Below are 18,526 nucleotides of genomic sequence, written 5' to 3'. Positions count from 1 at the left end.
GAGAGGTTGAATCTCCCTAAAGTAGGCACAGACCCTAATAAAACCCTGACAGGTGTTCCAATCCCTCTCCACTCCACACATAACCTCAGGCTGTCTGCTTGTCTTGGTCATTTCCATTAAGGGCTCATTTACACTTACTTTGATTTTGATTTTGATGCTTCTAAGATTCCTCATTCATGCTTTGGTGATGCTTTTTTTGAAGCTTTAATTAAGCTTGGCAGATGCCCCGGGTATGTGTTGATTTTCTATTTGTTTTAAAGGGGCCCAGTAGAACCCCGGCTCAGTAGTACCCTCACTCAGCTGACCCCATTCTTCAGTACCTCTGTTCTGCATTAGTACCCTTGTTCAGCAGATCCCCAGCTTATTAGTAACCTTCTTCAGCAGATTTCCAGCTCAGTAGTATTCCCAGATCTGTTGATGCCGCACTCAGTAGTACCCCCAGCTCTGCTGGTCCCCCACTCAGTAGTAAACCCCAGCTCTGTTGATCCTCTGGTTCGTTGATCCCCCTCTCTATCTGGTCTCCATTCACCTCCCGCTATATTGCTCCCATGTTGCACACCACATGTGACATTGCTAGTTTCTCTTGCTCTGGTCTGCCAGCTCTATTGATCTTTCACCACTCAGTCCTCTCCCTCTGGTCCCCACTCACCTTTCGCTATAGTATTCCCATGTTGCACACCATGTGTGCCGTCTGCTAGTTGCTCCACTCCAGCCCTGTCCCCGCTCACCTTCCTGCTGCTCCATGCTGTACACTAGATGTGACATCTGCACCAGACACTTCCAGAATATATATACACATGAACTGGAAGTGACTGCTGATGATGTCTTTCCAGTGCATCCTGGGATACATCATACTTGCAATACCTCCAAAGCAAAGCTTTGTTGTAGACTTCTGTGGAAACTTTGAAGATGTTTTAAAGCATCATGAAAGTGACATGGAGTATAATTTTTGAAGCAAAAAGAAGCAAAGCAACACACTGTGTGAATAGGACTGTAAGCAGTGATTTTTCACAGAGCAGCCCGGATCCTTCTCTTCTTGGGTCCCCTGACAGCACTCCTGGTTCCTCCTTCCTGTCGGGTGCCCCCATAGCAAGAAGCTTGCTATGGGGGTATCCGAGCAGGCGTGCTCCCGAGCCACTGCTATGTGTGTCCATTTGCTCAGCCCTGCCCCCTCTGTCTCCTCATTGACTCACTGGCTGTGGTTAATAGGAGTGGGAGCCAAAGGCTCCAGCTGCTGTCTCAGCCAATGAGGAAGCAGAGACCCTGGACAGCCAAGGGTCTCATGGACATCGCTGAATTGTGATGGGGCTCAGATAAGCATTAGGGGAGCTGGGGGACAGAAGGTTTTTTACCTTCATGCATAGATTCCATAAAGGTAAAAAACCTTGAGCCTTTACAACCACTTTAAAGAGAGAAACGTTTGGTCCACTTCCACTGGCAAGTGAAAATGACTTTCAGAGCCCCTTGGCTTTCACGTGACATTGCAGCCAAAAGGGAGATTTTGTGATGTCTTCTTTATAAGACTTGTAACATGTGATTCTGCATTTGGATGTATTAGTTTTAAACCAGTACATTGTATTTCCAGAACTGTGTTTTAAAATAGTTACTTTGCAGCTGTTGCATCATTATGGCATTGCATATGGGTTTTTCATTTTTTATGTGTTCTTTGCTTTCTGTTTACGTGCTGCACTTCTTGATACCAGCCAAAATAGAATAATAACTACATCATATTCAGATAATTAAAGAGCAAAACTGCACCATCATGTCTGAGCTGTTTGGAAACTGTTAGGCCAACACGGCTGAGTTCTGTGATACTTTTAAATTTGCAATAACAGTTAAATTTTCAGGACAAGCTTTTGGGGTATACCTCCTTCTTCTAAGGTCCAAGCAATAGATCAGCATATAGAGTGTATACCCTGAAAACTTGTCTTTAATATTTACTTTGTAGTGCAAATATAGAAGAATCACAGACTGTAGTCAATTGGGTTGTTGCACATACTCTAATAGGACTACTATCACCCCTAGGATGCTGTTAGGCCACTAGATGGCATTGCATGGAGATGTTACATGTAGCTTGAGGTCAGCTAAAGAAGGATAAGTCCAAAGATAACTAAGCATAATTACACTTGAAATTAAATAATACCATCAAAATGTATTCTGTTCTACTAAAAACACCCTTACACAAAAATGAGAGATATTTTAAATACGTTAATGATCATATTAACTATTCTTCAATACCGCATTAGAAACATTGCACGAATAAAAGCATTGGGCATCATAATCAATCTTTTTGTGAAGATAATAAAATTAATCCAACTATAATCATCCCATACGGTTATATTTTCTGTAGGCCTATCTGCACACAATTTTGGACAACTACAACTTTTATGATTATATATTGTTAGGGGGTGGAGTGTGATACATCACAGTGTCAATGTGGTCCAACAGGGTATCATCTCCAGAGATATACAAACAACCAGGCCTTTTTTTCTCACAGAATACGTGTAGGAACTCCCCCCTTCCAAGTCACCCCTTGTCTCTGCCCCGTACCCACCTACAAGTGCCATCCTTTGGTTCCACGCCTACCCACCTACTAATACCACCCCTTTTAGTGAATACAGAATCAGGTATCATTTTGTGTTGTTAATTAATTTGTATGGAATTTGCTAATGATAACATAAAAAGCAGTAAAATAGACCCCTTGCTGCCAGCAACAAAAGCACCCCCAGCAACAATAGACCCTTTTCAGCAACAATAGATCTCCCATCAGCCAGCAACAACAGACTCCTCAACAATGGATCCCTCCCAGCAACAACTGACTGTTCAGCAACAATAGACCCCTCCCTTATCAAGAGATTCCACCCCCACCAGCAACAATAGATCCCCCAGCAGCCAGCATCAATAAACCCTCCAGCAGACCCCAGTACCCTTTACATACATTCAGTGCTGGAGGTTCCCCCGCGTTCCCGCTGAAAAAAAGACCTACAAACAACCCAAATGAATGGGACTTTAAATATACTCCTGATGGCTACATTATAAAATGAAATTAAACATTTTATTCATAATGAATTAGAAACTATAGCATGGGAGCTGGTAATCTATATGAGGACGCTTGGTGAACATGTGGCTGGTCGGTGATTTACAAGGTTGGACCGGTTGTGTTTATATGTTTTAATTTTCTAATACTGCTAATTAGTCCATCCAACCACAGCAGCTTCCATTAGAGTTCCCTATAAGATATGCATCTAATCAAACCTTCCTTATATATGTGGTTCTGTACAAAAAATCCTTGTTGCTTCTGAGGAAGCTGTGAATCCATAAAACACGTGGACCTTTTTCCAAGGATATACAGTACATCAAGATTGTGATTAATCTCTATGTAATAGTATTTTTATTATTGTCCAATGTGTTACACTATAGGTTTTAATGCATTATTAATAAAATGTATACTTTTTTTATATATGTTGAATTTCATTTTATATTGTGGTCACCAGGAGTACATTTAAAGCCCCACTAATTTGACTGGGTTGTTAGTGCAACTTTTATGAGCTAGAAATAATGTCATATAGTGTGCTTAGCGGGATTCAGAGATGCTTTAGAGCATAGGATGGATGGGGCAGCAACTGGGGACATGACTAATGTATGTCAGGGACTGGGGGTAGGTAGTAGACAATGTACATTATGTCCTTCAGTCCTAATAGCTATACAATTGCATTGTGTGTTAGACTCCAGCAGTATTGGACTTAGGTACCTCTGGCCAAGTAGAGGAAATTATGACAAGGGTCTACTCTCAAGTGGTTAACACTGAATACTATGGTGGGGAGTTGGTGGGGATTACTGTGAGTGAATGTGGTTAAATAGACATGTTTTAACAACAAAGACTTATTCTTAGTTATCAGCAGAAGGCAAAACTAGTTTGTTTTTTGATCACAATTTTTTCAGAGGCAGGATATCTAACCCTACCTGCAAACACAAATGCTCCTGTGCTTGGGGATGGATTCGATGCAGGCTACAACCACATTATGAATGTCCTGGAACATGCACACCTTGCTGCCCTCAATAGACCGGGGAAATCCAAATATACTGAATAAGCAAAGAACAAACAGAGGGTGCACAGGCCTAGTGCATTACCGTAAAAAATGTTTAATAAGAAATAAAGTAGGTGTTGTACTCACAAACGACAAAAAAGTCAAGGCACGTCATAAAAGAACAGCTGGGTCAACACCACGCTGAGTAACAGTCCGCAATAGGGAGTGTAGACATCCAATAGGCTGACGAGTTTCGAGGACTTGCCTCTTCCTTAGAGCCCTGGGCTCTGAGGAAGAGGCAATTCCTCGAAACGCGTCAGTGTGGATGTGTGTCAGTGTTGGTGGTGGTATGTTGTGTAGGATCTGTCACTGTGTGGGATCGCTCAGTTCAGCTGCCTGCTGTCACAGTATTTTATATCTCCCCATTGCCTGGGGAATTCCAGCCTGGGATCTCTGAGTGTGGATCCATCATCCTCCACTCACTGCAACTGTCACCCTGCCACTGCCAGCCACAGATACAGTCCGTCTGTGACACTGATTTTGTCTTTAATATTGATGCTGATGGCATCTTATGGCCCTTTTTTTGGGGGGGGCACAAATAACTGGTCTTGCCTAAATTGTCTAGCACCGGCCCTGCATAGACCGTTCACATGTAACAAAAGACTAGCAGCAATGTTACAAAAGACTGTCATAGACTGCTTCCTTATAACAAAGAGACTGCTTGCATGCCACAAAAAATAGTCACACATACAATAGCTCCAACTGTCCCTTATTTGGAGGGACTGTCCCTCTTTTGGAACCAGATCTCTCTATCCCTTTTCCTCCTTAGTTGTCTCTTATTTTGGTCAGGTGTATACCTGGAAACAAGTGCAATATATTATTATCAAAAGTATTATACTGCAGCAAACCTTTCACTCACAGTAAACCTTTCACTACTGTAGTAAATGCTTTCACAGTATACTACTATGATATTATCTTGAACTATAGTGTTTTATATACCGGTAGTTTTGTTTTTAGGAAAGTATAAAGAAAAAATATTGGTGAGAACAGACTGGTGGCTTTAACCAATCATTTCTTGAGTAGTAATTATTCTTCATTACTTTAAACAGTAGCATAATTGGGGGTATGACCTTTGGGTGCATATTTTGTGCTGTCAAAGCTTGCTCTCATTGGTAATAAAAGCTGTAAGACTACTCATATGTTGATGCACAACGTTAATTATTTATGTTTTTGACTTTCTCTGCCTGGAGTGCTGGCAGCTTCTTACATTGCGAACAAGGTGGAACATCTGAATTTCTGTGTGCATTGTGCAGACCTCAGACTTGGCACTTCTACACACATAAGGTTCATGCACCCAGGCTTTAACAGGTGTTTTATATGCTTAATATAATTTCTTGGCACATTTCCACACCCAGGGAGTTGCATGTTCTACAAGTAAATGGCTGTACACAACTGTGCTGATATAAATGCAGATGCATCTTTGTATTGGGGTTTACCTATGCATGTGTGTCCAATGTATTTTACAAACACAAAACTTTCATGCAATGTGAATGTGCAAGTACATGCCAAAGAAGCATCAGCATTTGCAAAAGCATGACTGCATACAGACATTCATTTGTATAGCAGGCTGTATGCTCCATGTGGGGCTCCCTGGGTGTGATAAAGCACTAGGAAATTACTCTAGGCATATAAAATGTCTGTTAAAGCCCCATGTGAATGAACCCTTCATGGTCACTGGCAAAGCAGAATCTAAGGTCTGAGTTCTCCAGCAGACAGTTCAGCCTTGGATCCTAGCTTCATCAAACGTAAGAATCAGCTGATAATTTGTCCAGCCAGGCCACTTATCTGCAGCAATTGTATACAGTCAGACTGTTAAAAGAGAAGTATGGACTTATTTTCCCCCCCCAATTATACTTACCTAGGTGGATGCAGCACCAGTCCCTTTAACTGTGAAAACTCAGCAATCACATGTGTGTTCTGAGCAGAGAGCAGTGAATGTCAGTCACCGCTCTCTGCTCTGCCCCCCAGCTCTCACTGGAGCACTGGGCTGTGAAGGGGCAGGGAGCTGCTGGCTCAGGCTCTCAGCGGCTTGCTGAGAGGCTAAGCCAGGTGCCACTCCAGACTCTGAGGTGGAAACCGACTTTGAAGTCGGGATCTTTCCCCAGCCTGGACCAGCTGAGTGAAGCCAGATGACAGTGGGTTTCAGCCTGCTGTTGACTGAAAAAGGGTCACAGGAGTGCAGAATGTACTGCGCTCCTGTGATCTACAGGAAAAGTACAGCCAAAAGAGTCTTGGCTGTACTTTTTTCTTTAAGTTGGCCATACACTGATCGAAATCCCACCAGTGCAGCAGTGTGTGGCCATCCCTGTTCAGTAGAAGTCAATCTCTTGATACATTTTTGTCAAAGGGACATAGTGTAGATTTTTCTAAGCCAATCTTTAAGGCCAACCAGTTTATAAGAGGGGTTTAGGTGACAAACAGTGCATTTCCCTGTCTTCCCACTAGCTGGCACAGATAAATTAGTTGCTAAGGACAGAGGGGTGGAGTAGAGGTTCTGGTGTTGGAAAAAACAGAGGGGAGCTTCTTTGTTGGCCCCCATGGGAAGGTTTGGTGTTTACTGCTAAAAAATGTGGCCATTCCAACAAATGGCTTTTCTTGGGTGGGACTTTCTCTAGCGGGTTATGCTCAGGAAACAAAAGGATACTTAGGATATCTATAGTTGAGGGCAAGAAGGAACATCACTGCACCACCATGATTTAAGATATTGTTTTGATGTCTTTTGCATTTCAGTAAAAAGAAAAAGTAAGTAAATTTCTGGATCCTCCAGAGGAGGGAAGGAAGATGTGTGTGATTTTATTACTTTACAAGGATTTGGGATATAACATCTTCTTCTGGAAGTGTGGGTCCAAACAAGCAAGACTAGAGCCAAAAGCCTGCTAGCGGTACCCAATAATTAGTGTGTTGTCCTTATGTTTACTTGGCCCCACCTAGAACCTGCAGTTGTATGGGTGCGGTCGGTGCCACTGTCAGGATACAGTGTCTCGGTGGTGTAATTCCTCCATCCACCACCTGCTGAATAAAGAAAATTAGTGTATGGCCAGATTTTCACAGCTGTCTCAGAATAGTTTGGACCATGTGACAATTTTATTTATTTGCATGGCTAGTTTGGCTGCCTTTAGACTGAAGAACAGGATTAGATTTTCTGCTCGTGCAGTTATATTTTGGTCAGCTCTTTGCTCAGCATAAATGAGTACACCCCTTTTGAAAAGTAAGATTTTAATCAATATCTCAGTAAACACAAGAACAATTTCCAAAATTTTGTCAAAACTGAGTTTTAGCTCATTACATTAAAGTAAGGCTAATAGTATGACTTAGATTACAAAATATTCAGTTTTACTCAATTTAGTTGATCCAACAATGAATACATCCCACAATAAAATGTACTACAGCTAGTAATTTGCACGACCACCATGATCTGTAAGGGGGTTCCCTGCTGAGAGTTGAATGTCAGAAGAATTGTCGGTATTGCCAGACAATTTAAAAAAAAAAGGCATAGGGTCCCCCCTGCCATCTATACCAAGCCCTTCGGGTCTGTTATGGATTCTGAGGGGGAACCCCCCCCATGCCAAATTTTTTAAAAAAATGATGTGGACCACCTCAAAATGCATACCAGACCATTTTCCAAGCATGCAGCCTGGCAGGTCAGGAAAGGGGAGGGGTGAGAAAGTTCACCCCCTTTCCTGAACCATACCATGCCACATGCCCTCAATATGGGGGGGTGCTTTGGGGCAGGGGGGGCTCCCCCCCAAAGCACCTTGTCCGCATGTTGATGGGGACAAGGGCCTCTTCCCTTGACCCTGAGAAACGAATCCACAGACCCATACAAGCATGGAAAACTACAATGGCAGAGAGGTGTACAGCACTAAGGTGTACCAAGATGGCAGCTGCCATCCGTACCAGAAATTACGTCACCACTCTTTCATCCTACGCCTTATGTCATGAATCATGTGACTTCCTCAGGGCCTGTGGACCCGTTTCTCTATGTGAGTAGTCACTCTGCTGTTTTTATTCATTAAACAGTTTACTTACTACACTATGGGAGTTTTTTAAATTTAATTTCCATGTGTAGGCTATTGGAGAGAAGAAAGTTTTGGCCATATCCGTGTGGGGACTTCTGAGTTTACTGCAGGTACATTGATGAGTGTCTACCTTTGCCACTATAGAGGATTGCCCTGATCATTAGTGAAGAGGTATCATCGGATGAGTGCTTTTTTAGCCTTGTGATCCCTTGCGGGTCTCAACCTGGAGGTGAGCATGCACAGTAACTGGTTGAGGATTTGCTGTGTTTTTTGTGGTCACTGGATGTTCCACGGTTTCTTTTGAAAATACACAGATTCACTGAGACTGTGCACTTTATTATGGCACTTTTCACATTTACTCATATATTTTTCATGCATTTATGATTTTATGGTATCCATCTATTCATTGAAACTGTGATAGGTAGTCAGGAAGTGTAATGAGGAAATAAAGCCCTTTAAAAGCCTGAAGGTGCTTATTTGATTTTGGGGTCCTGTACTTGGCTAGACTGCCAAAAAGTCTCTCACATGTGGTAGCCCCATTCGGGAGAAGTAGCAGAATGTATTTTGGTGAGTAATTCCACATATACCGATGGCAAGTGTGAGCAATAAATCATTTAAATGACAATTTTGTGTGAAAAAAATTTTTTTTTTGTCATTTTCCAAAAACTTGTGGTAAAAAAATAAATTCTTCTATTGACTCAACATGCCTCTCAGCAAATAGTTTGGGGTGTCTACTTTCCCAAAAAAAATACACTTTTTTTACTTTTAATGCACAAAACAATATATTGGCCAATTATTTGGTAAAATATAAAAGATGATGGTATTATATAGATATCAAACATGACATGCTTTAAAACTGTGCATGCCCCGTGCAATCGTGGCAAAATGCATACATTTTTTAATATCCATAGGCAATGCTTTAAAAGCCTTTACAAGCTACCATTTTAGATTTACAGAGAAGGTCTAGTGCTAGAATTACTGCCCTTGATCTGATGTTCACAGCGCTCACAGCGATACCTCAAATGCATGATGCAGCCGTTGCTTACATACTAGCACAGGGTCAACACTCGCGCACACTGTCCCTTTAATGTTTTTATCACTTTTAATGCTATCACAGGGATTGCAAATATCCCCTATAACTTCAATGGGCATTGTCGTCATATATTCTTTTTTGAGAAATCTGGGGTCTATCAAACTCTAGATATCTCCTCTGCCCTTACATTATCTAATCTCACCAAAATTGGTGTGATCAGATGCTTTATCAACTTACAAATGGTGCTGTTTATATCCTGCGAAACTGAAGTGATGAAATGCTCATAGCTTCCAATTTCTTAGATTATAGAGATGATTGGAACCATTCCGGTCTCCAATCAGCTCTATGGTCATCTGGCAGAAACACCGGCTACATTCTCAGGTTCTCCCAATGGCACGGGACTGCCAGAGAAGGCTGTGGAAGGCATCATCTCCCGCTGCTTGTAAAAGCAATCCTGCAGCCAATTAGCCACTAGGATTGCTTTTACATGAAAGTTGATTGCTGGCTGAAAAAAAATGATACCAGGATGATGCCTGCAGCTGTAGGCATCATCCTGGTATAAACATTCAGTGATGTACCAGTACGTCGCTGGTCCTTATTGGTTATATATACTATGTTCTTTTTTTTTTTATACAGCCTGTGGGCTGAATGAAAAAAAGAGAAGAAATGTCCGCCAGAAAAAGTGTGTGGTTTTCCCACCATTAGAATATACTGCCCTGCATCCACCCACTTCTAATGGTGGGCACACATTAGATCGCATGGTGCCACATGCGCCAACTCCAAAATTGTACAAATGTCTAAATAGTGGCACGCTTGAATAAAAATTGTCCACATATAAGTGGTACCTCAAATGGAAAAAGTCCCACCAAGTCCCAAACTACCATGCCGCTGCTCCCCATGTAGACTGGGCATCCAGGGGGCTCCACCTAACTATCTTTTCCTTTGTAAATCCGAAACTTATATGTATACCCTGTCGCCCTCTCACAGGTCTTATACATCTTGACCCCATATCTGGCACGTTTGCTGGGGAAAAATTGTTTTAATGCAAGGCGGTCAGAAAAATTAATGAGGGACTCATCAACGCAGATTTTTTGCTGGGGAGTATAGACATCTGCAAATTTTTGGTTAAGGTGATTTACAAGGGGCCGAATTTTGTGGAGCCAGTCAAATTCAGGGTCACCCCGAGGACGACAGAGTGTATTGTTTTTGAAATGCATACAACACATTATACTCTCATATCTATGCCTGGCCATGGCAGCAGAGAACACGAGCATATGATGAATCGGGTCTGCGGACCAATAGGACCACAATTCATTTTTTTTAGTAATGCCCATGTTGAGGGTTAGGCCCAAAAAAACTTTAAATTTAGAAACTGTAATGGGTTTCCATGCTAATGGTCTGGCAAGTTTTGAATTTGGGTTGGCGGCAATAAATTGTTGTGCATATAAATTGCTTTGATCCCCAATCAATGCATACAGATCTTCCATGAAAAACAGCTCCAAAATATCAAGGGGAGTAGTTAAATTTGCTGTTTCCACCTGAATTCCGGGTGGGAAGTACAAGTGCTGCAGAATTTGTGGGCTACCAATCGGGACTTGCAAGCACATCCGGAAGGATACTAGGGGCTCTACGGGCCTGTGTGCGAAATCTTGGTAGTTGTGGGACAATACAGGTGCTTGCTACTGCACCAGCTTGTACTGCACTTATGGGACTTGCCACATCACCAAGTGATACTGCAGTGCTGGTATGTGAAAGACCAGGTATACTAAGCTGCTGGTGCTCGCAAGTGCTAGCAGAGATCAGGCCAGATTCTGCGAAACTGCGGTTTTGATTGCAATGTATCAAGTGACAGTGACCTACTGACACAGCACTTGCGGGGGGATAAGGGGGCGGTTAAAAGTAGGGACTAAATTCAGGTGCTGGCAGGTGCTGGGGCTGATCCCGCTAACGCTGTGTTTTGGGGGACACTATACTAATGTGAACGCTGGTATAGTGCTGATCCGATTAAAGATATTGATCCGTTCAGACACTATACATGCAATGGAGGTTTATTGTGTATGAGCGTCTTCCTGGCAATCAAGGGGTTAAATGTGATTACTGGTGTACTGATGGGCAATCTGACGCTATCTGGGAGGGGCGTGAAAACCACGGGAGGGCGAATCACGTGTATATATGTGATTTTGTGCACCCATGCCGCCCTGTAGCAGTGTTTCTGCTATAGGGCGTTCAGTAAGCGGTTACAGAAGCTGTTTGCATTACGGTGCTGCATTACTTTAACTGACAATTGCGCAGTCATGCAACGCTGCACCCAAATGAAATTTATGTCCTTTTTTTCCACTAATTGAGCTTTCTTTTGGTGGTATTTGATCGCCTGTGCGGTTTTTATTTTTCGCACTATAAAAAAGAAATACCGACAATTTTGAGAAAAAAAAAACAATATTTTGGACTTTGTGCTATTAAACATGTCCAGAAAAAAATTTAAAAATCAAATTTCATCATAAATTTAGGACAAAATGTCCTAAAAAAAATCCCAATATGTGTAAATTAATCGGTTTCCTTGAAAGTTATAGCGTTTACAAATGGCAGTATAGATACTGGAATTTTTTTTTTATACTAATAATGGCGGCAATCAGTGACTTATGGCGGTGATCAGCGACTTATAACAGGACTGCGGGACTGTGGCTGGCATTCTGACACTGGGGGAAACTGACTTGGTGTCACTGACATCCCCAGTGACACCAATACAGTGATCAGTGCTAAAGAAAACACTGACACTGTGCTAATGGCACTGGGCAGGAAGGGGTTAACATGAGGGGCAATCAAAGGGTTAACTGTGTGATGGGAGTGTTTTACTAGGGGGTGGGGTGCTTCACTGTAAGCACACTGCTCTGGATGGCTCTGCTCAGCCATCCAGAGCAGTGTGCCCAAACTGACAGGGAGGAGGGCTGCTGGTAAACAATCCAGCCCTCCTCCCTGACGGTGATCGGCAGTAATCACCGGCCGGGACCCGGTGATTGACACCTGGGGCCGCAATCGGCGATGCGGGTAGGGCGCACGCGTGGGTCGCGTGCGCCCCCTACCCGGAAATGCAGAATCACGTATATATACACGTGATTCTGCGTACAGGGGCCGTTCTGTAGCAGTAAATGTACTGTGAGCGGTCCTTAAGCGGTTAAGTAGCGCCCTTTTAAAATCAACTATCTGCTGGACTGCTTAATAAGACTCATCTGTAGTTGAATTCTTGTCAATTAGGATTTTGTTGTCTAAAATTTAGCCTTACTCCTAAGAGTGTCATTGGGTTGTATTCATTTTTACAACATGGTCTTGAATGAATTTGTTAGGAAAAATAGTTTTTTTTTTGTGTGAAAATTAACAAATCTTGTTTGCAATCAATGGCCCGCATTTGTGAGAGTATTTTGTAGTATACTGTCCCATAGAAAATGTTGATTCTGAAAGGAAAGTAAAGGTTTTCTGACAAATCTGTTGGGGTATACTCATTTATGCTGAGCACTGTAAATGTTGTATCTTTCCCATCTGCTCCGTACCTGAATCACAAAATTGTCATAACCATTGACAATGAACCTTTTTAAAGTGGTGGTATGAGGACAGGAATATGGGAATTTTTTTTTCTTTAATATGCAGGCTCAAAAGTATAACTTTGAACTGCACTTCAATATCTAGTAAGTCATTGACCTGAAACTTCTATGCAAACAGCATTAGCTAGCCAAAAATGTCAAGATTTCTCACGCTCAGCCCCATGAGGGAGAGAAATCACTCAATTCCCCTATCCTATCCATGCTAAATACTGTGGATAGATGAATCTCTTGTGCCAGCACCCACAGATATCAGAAAACTTAAACAGTGTCTGTATCTGATTGGATGCAGGTGCTGATTAGCTGACAATTTTTCACTAGCCTGGTGACATTGTGCAGGCACAGTGACAGTATTGACATTATATGGCGGTCTACTCTGAAGCTGTTAGTATTTTCTCTGTTTACTCAGTAGGCTGAACAAAGGAAAACAAACAGATTCCTCCACCCACACAAAAAAGTTGAATGAAATTGCCCCTTCTGGGACATTTTGACAGCAAGACCCACAACTGTCAGAATACACTGATCAGTGACTGCAGCCGCCAATCGAGAACATTTTTCCAGCATGTCCCTTCGACAGAAGTAAACACAATGATTGACTTTAATCAAGCAGGGACAGCCACATACTGATCATAATTCATAATTTCATAATACACAAATGTTGATCAGTGTATGGCCAGCTTTAGCAATGATGTGCTGATGACTCTAGAACAAGTGCATGTATTGCATACCAATGGGGAGCCACATGCTGGACTGTATGGCCCTCATGTGTACTCACATAACCCATTCATGCCTGGACATGGGAGTCATTTTCCAAAGAACCCTGAGATCTGCTTGGCCTAGGACACCTCAAGGTACCCCAGCACTTTGGCGTATGCTTTGAATCACCCCTGAGCTTACACTTTTAGAAACACCCAGCCTGGCCTAAGCTGAATTCCCCAGCTGTACTTCCACAACTCTGACCCTAACCCACTACAGGTTTTATAACAAGGAGTCCCACAGCAGCCTACGATGACACAAGCCTGCTAGCAGACATTCCTAACAGAGGTTAGAAGAAAGAAGAGTTCGGAAGCAGAAAAACTTTTCAATGCTTTACGTGAACAATCAGTCAATTCCATGTATATGCCTCAGTCGTCCTTGTCCCAGGTGACGCCACACTACTTCAGTTGCAAATAGAACATTTGATATATGAGGAGAGAGAGTGTCAAGGAGTAGCACATTCCTTTACAGGGTTGTCCATAGCAGCGGCGGACTGACCATTTGGAAACTCGGGCACTGCCCGAGGGCCCTGGGTCAGTAGGGGCCCCATGAGATGCCCCTGGTACCTTTTTCATAGGCTTTTTTGAGTTTGGGCAAGGACACAGGGGCCCCATGATCCCCTATTGCCCGGGGGCCCCATGAGTTGTGAGTCCACCCCTGGTCCATAGTCAAGCATTCTTACAACTTACAATAAGAAATGAGCTTAGTCATAGACCTCTATGACTAAGCCAGTGGGAGGGTAAAATGCGATAGAAGCGTGGCATGGGAAGAGACTAGCTGAAGCCGGTTTTTACTCCTCTTTTTTTTCCATAATCAACTGTTCTATTAGCAAAAGGATTGATTGTTTAGCTACATGTTTCTTATTATACATTAGTGTCATGGGGCTGGACGGGCCCTCCGAATGCCTGCACTTCACGGTGGTTGGAGTCACCGAATGCATACAAACAGTTGCTTGAAGCAGCAGTTTCTTATGGGATTTCAAGAGAGGGGATGCAAATCATCCAAAGTCCTTCTCCCTTGCTTCCCCATCTAGGGAAAGCTGTGAAATAAATCCTTACAACCTAAATCCTTGCTGTAAATTGGTCTTCAGCCACTTCCTATGATGAATCCTCATCAGCTCCCCACCAATACTATCTGCTAGTCTTCTACACAGGGTGCCCCACTGAGGTCAGGACAGGGTTGGCATTAACACAAGGTGCCCGCTACCTCACATCCTACCTATGGGGACCTGTAGTAGTAGACCTATTATACCTACACTGCCTATTAATCCAAGTGGTCCTCTAGCGTCACCTTATGGACAGAAAAAGGAAATATACTGGGTACATCCATAACCTTACCATACATATGTAGACAGTAAGTGGCTGAAAGAGGATGGAGGTGACTAGCATCATTGAGATGAAAATAACACGAAGGCAGCATTCTATGCCAGTTGTTTATGGTTCACAGGGCTTTAACAAACTAAATGTCATCCACTTATTGTTTAGATCTGCTTTAAGCCCCAGTTCACCTTTCCCACATTTAATGTCATATTTGCTGTGTATGCTTCATCCTTTCCATTCTGTTTTATTATCTTTCATTTTGTTTTTCTTCATTGATATTTTGCCCATCCTTCTGGCTTTCCACTGGTTTTTTTTTTTTTTCTTTTTTCAGATTTTCTGAGTTTCCCAGGATGTTGTACACAAGAAACAAAAGGAATTGGAGAAACATTCTCTCAATTAAACCTAAAGCTAGGTATACATGAGGTGATTTCACAGGAAACAGTGTTGTTATAATTTCAGCTAAAATTGGTGCAAAGAAAAGAATAAATCACACAAAGTGACATAATTACAGATTTTATCCATATAAAATGATATAGAATCCATAAGCAGTACCTTAAATACACTGATTTACTAATTGTTATTTTTCAAACATTTATGAAAAATGTGATGTATTCTTACGTCTAAGACACAGATATATGCAAAGTACTGTCTGTGGTTGAGGTCAGAATGAACACATACCTAATACTTGTTTTATATAAAACAAATTTATATGCTTCCCCAGCTAATATTTATGTCCCATTAATGACTCCTTTTCTTCCCACAAATTAATTTAATTGCAGTATACAAATATTCTGACTCCAAATACTTCCCAGAAAAATAATTACTCATAAATTATCTATAAATGAATGTTTACCTAAATGCTATTATTATTATTATTATTATTATTATTATTATTATTATTAATAAACAGGATTTATATAGCGCGAACAGTTTGAGCAATGCTTTACAAACTTGCAAAGATACAAAACTCAGTTGGAGATGTAAGGGAAGAGGACAGACACAAGTGGAGGACATGAAAAACGTGTATCTTTTTGTGTATAGGAGAGCAAAAATATGTGCATACAGTCAGGTCCATAAATATTGGGACATCAACACAATTCTAACATTTTTGGCTCTATACACCACCACAATGGATTTGAAATGAAACGAACAAAATGTGCTTTAACTGCAGACTGTCAGCTTTAATTTGAGGGTATTTACATCCAAATCAGGTGAACGGTGTAGGAAGTACAACAGTTTGCATATGTGCCTCCCATTTATTAAGGAACCAAAAGTAATGGGACAGAATAATAATCATAAATCAAACTTTCACTTTTTAATACTTGGTTGCAAATCCTTTGCAGTCATTTACAGCCTGAAGTCTGGAACGCATAGACATCACCAGACGCTGGGTTTCATCCCTGGTGATGCTCTGCCAGGCCTCTACTGCAACTGTCTTCAGTTCCTGCTTGTTCTTGGGGCATTTTCCCTTCAGTTTTGTCTTCAGCAAGTGAAATGCATGCTCAATCAGATTCAGGTCAGGTGATTGACTTGGCCATTGCATAATATTCCACTTCTTTCCCTTAAAAAACTCTTTGGTTGCTTTTGCAGTATGCTTTGGGTCATTGTCCATCTGCACTGTGAAGCGGCGTCCAATGAGTTCTGAAGCATTTGGCTGAATATGAGCAGATAATATTGCCCGAAACACTTCAGAATTCATCCTGCTGCTTTTGTCAGCAGTCACATCATCAATAAATACAAGAGAACCAGTTCCATTGGCAGCCATACATGCCTACGCCATGACACTACCACCACCATGCTTCACTGATGAGGTGGTATGCTTAGGATCATGAGCAGTTCCTTTCCTTCTCCATACTCTCTCTTCCCATCTCTCTGGTACAAGTTGATCTTGGTCTCATCTGTCCATAGGATGTTGTTCCAGAACTTTGAAGGCTTTTTTAGATGTCGTTTGGCAAACTCTAATCTGGCCTTCCTGTTTTTGAGGCTCACCAATGGTTTACATCTTGTGGTGAACCTTCTGTATTCACTCTGGTGAAGTCTTCTCTTGATTATTGACTTTGACACACATACACCTACCTCCTGGAGAGTGTTCTTGATCTGGCCAACTGTTGTGAAGGGTGTTTTCTTCACCAGGGAAAGAATTCTTCGGTCATCCACCACAGTTGTTTTCTGTGGTCTTCCGGGTCTTTTGGTGTTGCTGAGCTCACCGATGCGTTCCTTGTTTTTAAGAATGTTCCAAACAGTTGTTTTGGCCGCGCCTAATGTTTTTGCTATCTCTCTGATGGGTTTGTTTTGTTTTTTCAGCCTAATGATGGCTTGCTTCACTGATAGTGACAGCTCTTTGGATCTCATCTTGAGAGTTGACAGCAACAGATTCCAAATGCAAATAGCACACTTGAAATGAACTCTGGACCTTGTATCTGCTCATTGTAATTGGGATAATGAGGAAATAACACACACCTGGCCATGGAACGGCTGAGAAGCCAATTGTCCCATTACTTTTGGTCCCTTAATAAGTGGGAGGCACATATGCAAACTGTTGTAATTCCTACACCGTTCACCTGATTTGGATGTAAATACCCTCAAATTAAAGCTGACAGTCTGCAGTTAAAGCACATCTTGTTTGTTTCATTTCAAATCCATTGTGGTGGTGTATAGAGCCAAAAATGTTAGAATTGTGTCGATGTCCCAATATTTATGGACCTGACTGTATATGAAAAAAGAGAGCAATAAAAATGAAGAATATGACCATCACTGTACAATGTGAAATAAAGTGGAGGCTGCTGTTTACATAGCTTAAACAAGGCTACCTTAAAGAAGAGCTCCAGTCAAAATGTAAAAAAATAAAAGTCAACAGCTATAAAAACTGTAGCTGCTGACTTTTAAAAAAACAGACACTCACCTGTCCCTCGATCCAACGGTGTCCTCACCACAGTTGGTTTCACCGGCCATCCTCTCTCCCGGAATCCTGAGCATGGGCACCCGGCTGTGACAGCTTGTGGCTTTACAGCTGGGTGCCCACTGTGCACACGTGAGTAGCGCTGCGCCCTGAGAATGGTCCCGTAGTCTTCTGGGACCTGTCACATGTCCCAGAACACAACTTCCGCTTTCGATTGCCTAGGCTGGCCATAGATTATCCAATTTTTTTTGAGATTTTTGGTTTAGATTTACCAAAAAATATATAATAGGAGGTCAAACCTAACAACACTTTCAATTGTATCCAATTAGGCAGGCTCTTGCACTGCATAGTTGAAGGTAAATCTAAAGGAAATTGGGCAGAAATTGGACAGAAAATTGTATAGTGTATGGCCAGCCTAAGGCCTCTTTCACATGGGGCAGACTCGCTTCCAATCAACAGGGGATCCACTTACAGATCCCCTGCTGATCAGAGCAGAGCAGGCAGATGATATGTAAATGAGCGCATGTCTGTTTACACCTGCTGGTCCATAGGGATGAATGGACCATCCAATCAGGTCCACCTGAAAAACTGTCAGGCGAACCTGATCGGAAAAGTTGTGTGAAAGGAGCCTTATTCCCTTCCCTAATCAAGATATCTGTGTGTATACACTCTAAACTATTAGTATTCCAGTCTGTTCAAGACAGAGGCTATTCAGGTTATTCACAGCATAACAGTAAATAAGTCTTTGGGAACACCTGAGGTTTACCTTCAGGTCTTGAACATAATTAAAGAGACCTTGTCATGGGAGAAAGAACAAGG

Source organism: Staurois parvus, unplaced genomic scaffold (assembly GCF_062004578.1).
Source record: "Staurois parvus isolate SC_StPar_1 unplaced genomic scaffold, SC_StPar_1.0 ptg000544l, whole genome shotgun sequence".
Taxonomy (NCBI): Eukaryota; Metazoa; Chordata; class Amphibia; order Anura; family Ranidae; genus Staurois; species Staurois parvus.
This window is presented reverse-complemented; position numbering follows the sequence as displayed.